This window comes from Etheostoma spectabile, chromosome 17 (genome assembly GCF_008692095.1).
Source record: "Etheostoma spectabile isolate EspeVRDwgs_2016 chromosome 17, UIUC_Espe_1.0, whole genome shotgun sequence".
In the NCBI taxonomy this organism is placed as follows: Eukaryota; Metazoa; Chordata; class Actinopteri; order Perciformes; family Percidae; genus Etheostoma; species Etheostoma spectabile.
Genome location: NC_045749.1, coordinates 11,133,457 through 11,138,267, shown reverse-complemented (window position 1 = coordinate 11,138,267; position 4,811 = coordinate 11,133,457). Strand labels below are relative to the sequence as shown.

The 4,811-nt window shown below is 41.4% G+C and overlaps 1 protein-coding gene across 1 annotated transcript in view; it reads right to left on the bottom strand.

The window, feature by feature from the left end:
* Positions 1–582: 582 nt before the first annotated feature.
* The window catches only part of lrmda (leucine rich melanocyte differentiation associated), a 218,034-nt gene continuing 213,805 nt past the window's right edge, over positions 583–4,811 (bottom strand). The window contains exon 8 of the transcript XR_004335920.1: positions 583–593. The gene's annotated coding sequence lies outside the window, so the exon portion shown is untranslated. The remainder of the gene's footprint in view (positions 594–4,811) is intronic.

Sequence of the window (4,811 nt, the reverse complement as noted above, 5' to 3'; positions counted from 1 at the left end):
ACTGTTTGATTGATTTAATTTTTTTAATGTGATGGATTTTTGATTCTGTATTCACCTTTATTGTTGCAGAAATTCAACAATTGTAGACAAAGCATTTGATCGCAGTTATGTCCTCAGATTTGCACATATCATAAGTAGCCAAGTTGCTATAGTAAAGAAAACAAAGGAAAGTCAATATGTCTCTTTTAAATGCTCCACACACAGAGAGGAAAAACACTGTATACTTAAAACATGAGCTCCCTACAACTGACCACCAATAATACTCCCATAAAAGCAGGATTGGCTGCAGTAAATAGCTGCTCACCTTCAGAGCATTCATGATTCAAGAATTTCATTTGTGCAAAGCCATACCCCGTGGGAGGTGGGCTTGATCTCCATGTCTTTAAGAATGGCCCCAGAAAAGATCTCCCTCACCTTTTCCTCACAATTAGTCACAGCAGTGTGTCAAAAACTAGACTGCCTCTGTATGTCACCGTCACCGGCCAAGGCCAAGTTGAACAGTTTGAGAGGCTTCCCTCCGGAGGACCCTATTCTGTAGATAGGATCGGAGCGCCGCAGGAAATACCACCAAGTCTGACATGCTACATAACACACTCCTCCCTCAGGTCACGCCACTGTGGGGCCCATAAAGTGGGTATTCAAATGAAATGTATAAACATTGTTTACAGCTCAAAGAGATTCATGGGGTGTATTCTCTTGCGTTTTAAAGTGTAATTTCTGCATCCACTAAGCCTCCCATGGTGATCCAGAATGGCAGTCACATATACTGCTGCAGCCAGTTGCATGATAGAGTGCGATATCAATGGTAGGTACACATCACTTAGCTGTGTTTATTCAAATATTCTTTGGTGCCTCAACAGAGTCAAACTGAATCGCCCATGTGAGAAAAACACCCGTCTCTCCTGAGGGCTTTTTCTAGTTCTTGTTTATGTCCAATTGTCAGATAAACTTGTACACCACATATACTCAATCTGCATCTCCACCCTCAGGACCTGAAAGAAAAAAGAAGTAAATGCCAATATTTCCAGAAATTTCCTTTGACATGTTTGATTTTTTAAGTCAAGCGTGTAAAATCAATGGCTGATGATTTGTGTCATGTTGCTCTAGGGCCTTAGGGCACAAACATTCAAATGCCAACATTGCATGTCCTCTGCCTTACCATTCTGTATAATTACATGTTGCCTGCCAAATGAATATAGTTGTTTTAAATTATGTAGCTGAAGCAGTAAAAGAGAAAGTGCCTCTCTTAATATACATCAGATAACACGCAGCTAATAGAAAGGATTGTATTTTATTTGTTTCTTATATGTGTTATTGTTAAAAGAATATTTAGAGAAAGTGAAACAAAGAGTTCAAATTTCACTCCAAAAATTGCATCAAAAAATGTTTCACTTCAAAACAAAACCAAAACCAAAACATGTTGCATTGTTGTTGTACAATATTTAGCACTGACACTGACAATAATTAATATTCATGAGAATGCAACTTTGCAGCCCCCTAGGATGGTTAAATTAATTATGCTAACAGGGTCATTTAACTGCTTTATTCAAAGCAAGCAATTCTCGTGCAATAAATGACACAATAATTACACACACAATCTAACAAGACGACAGTGACGAGTGTTGGAGTGACACACTAATCTCCATAAAGTACAAAGAACACATTTACACTCACACACACACACACATACACACACACATAAACAGAAAAACAGAAGTCAAATCTATACAGGCAAGATGAAAGAACAACAAAACCCAGCTAACAGTTTTACATCCGCTGCAGCTTCTTTCTCTATGAGTAATAAATATGATTTGTTACCACGTGTTATTATTTAACGTTATTCATCTTCTCTGTCAGTGCACACAGAGGGGTAATAGAAATGCCAGCAAGGTGGCTGATTTACTTAGTAAAATTTTCATCTCAAGGCTTGTGAGGCGTGATTGGAGTCTGTAAGAGTAACGGGAAATCATACATTATGTAGGCGAATCTGACTCGACCTTGAGACTTCTCAGCACAGGCCATATATTCCCAACATAGCGACCTTCCCATTCCGAAGATACATCTGATGTGTTTAAGGCTGTTTTACAATGCATTAGGAGGGCTTTACATGTGCTGAGCTCACTTTATTTGCTCATACATTTCACAGGAAGAGTTTAGTGTCAGCCTGATGGGGACCATTCACTGTGACTGAGTCACTTGTCGAGACAAATGAGCCCGTAGAAACCGACCGAAGCGGTGGATAATAAGCATTTCAAAGCAGATTCACACTTTTTCCTTTTTATTTCCCTTCAATATACAACACATTTATTATTCAGTGAACCCTTGATGATTCCACTTCATCGTGAATTCTCACCTGCTGCGATTGATTGACCTGCATCTTGAAAACAGAGAATGGATATAATTTTTCCCACCGAGTGATGGGGCATCAGGATCAATATTCTCACTGTTGGTTAAGCTTTTGCAACCTTTAGAATATCAGCTTCAATCGATCTCTCTCACATAATTGTCTGTATTTGCAAATCAAGTTTTTTTTCTTTTGTAGGCCAATGACATTTGGAATGCCTCAAGGTCTTGTTATATGACCCGTTGAAATAGCCAAGGTAAAGGGCACAAAACACAGATTCATTAGCATGTAACATTTATTGTCCATGTCTCCCTCTTTCTACTTTTCACCCCTGTGCTATAAACATGTGGGGAGAGTGAGGCCATTTTGTATTTCCATATAAAAAGCCCCATAATTATAGAGCGGGGGGTGAAGACGGTTGTTCCCTTATCGGAGGAAATGATAAGGGAGTACCAGACCCTGTGAAAGAACCAAGTCCATTTTGACATAATTGGCAGTGGAATTATTTATGACATTAATTGCCACATTATCGACTGGCTGTCAGCTCCTGTGTCAGTCTGTCGATCTTTCTTAGTAGAAAGAGCCAGCTCAGCCTGGTGCGCCACTGACAAGCTAATTACTACAGCACAACCCTGAATGACAAATGTTACTCATCTAAAACCGGGCCCGGAAATAAGGGCCACTTCCCCCCCTCAAGCTTCTCTGGATCAACTGAGACTGCAGTGTGCTGACAAAAGTCTTCAGGTGCAGGAGAAAAAATAGTTTGTATGTCAGACAGAAAGAGAGAAAGAGAGAGAGGGAGGGAGGGAGAGAGCTTTCTAGAGCCAGGGGGACAGTTAAGTCTAAATCTCACCCCATCCTGTTTGCTGCTCTGCTATCAGTGGCTAGTTGTCACTCATAAAGAAAAGTCTCTTTTTTTCTTCCTCTGCCTTCTTGTAAATTTGCATTAGCTCATGCCAATCAGTCATCAGGCTGCGGGCTGATACGTAGTGACGGGGTGAGTGGCACTTAGTTCTTTTGACAGTGAGTCACACACTAGTGTGCCTATCGGGGAGGTGAGTTTTGCTGTGCCACCAATGTATTATCGAGCTCAGCGATGTTACAATATGTAAATACATTTTATCTTTCTCCAAATCTGAAAATATTTTCACAATTTTTTGTAAATAAAATAGTGTGTGCAATAATTTTACTTTTAAATATTTCAAAATATAACAGCCAGACATTGTATGCATTTTGGTAGTTTTTATAAAAGGTTTACTATTTCCTTCTGCATTGCATTGTTGGACAGATGTGTCCATAAACAGCAACCTCAACACATATTAGTATCATGATCATCAAATTATAATATACACTCACCGGCCACTTTATTAGGTACCCCATGCTAGTAACGGGTTGGACCCCCTGTGCCTTCAGAACTGCCTCAATTCTTCGTGGCATAGATTCAACAAGGTGCTGGAAGCAATTCTCAGGGAGTTTGGTCCATATTGACATGGGCATCACACAGTTGCCCGCAGATTTGTCGGCTGCACATCCATGATGCGAATCTCCCGTTCCACCACATCCCAAAGATGCTCTCATTGGATTGAGATTGGTGACTGTGGAGGCATTGAGTCAGCGAACTCATTATTCGTTAAGAAACCAGTTCGTGATGATTCCAGCTTTAGACATGGCGCATTATTCCTGCTGAAGTAGCCATCAGAAGTTGGGTACATTATGGTCATAAAAGGATGGACATGGTCAGCAACAATACTAGGTAGGCTGTGGCGTTGCAACATGCTCAATGGTACCAAGGGGCCCAAAGAGTGCCAAGAAAATATTCCCCACACCATGACACACCACCACCAGCCGCTGAAACAGTTGATTACTGTTGTAGACGCCAAATTCTGACCCTACCATCCGACTGTCGAGCAGAAAATCGACTCACAGACCAGGCAACGTTTTTCCAATCTTCTTGTTCCAATTCATGAGCTTGTGCAAATTGTAGTCTCAGTTTCCTGTTCTTAGCTGAAAGGAGTGGCACCCGATGTGGGTTCTGCTGCTGTAGCCCATCTGCCTCAAAGTTCGACGTACTGTGCGTTCAGAGATTCTTCTGCCCACCTTGGTTGTAACGGGTGGTTATGAGTCACTGTTGCCCTTCTATCAGCTCGAACCAGTCTGGCCATTCTCCCTGACCTGGCATCAACAAGGCATTTCCGCCCACAGAAACTGCCGCTATGGTGTTTTTTCTTTTCGGACCATTCTCTGTAAACCCATTGAGATGGTTGTGCGTGAAAATCCAGTAGATTAGCAGTTTCTGAAATAATCAGACCAGCCCTTCTGGCACCAACAATCATGCCACGTTCAAAGTCACTCAAAATCCCTGTCTTCACCATACTGATGCTCGGTTTGAACTGCAGGAGATTCTCTTGACCATGTCTACATGACATGCCTAATTGCCGCCATGTGATTGGCTGCTTAGAAATTAAGT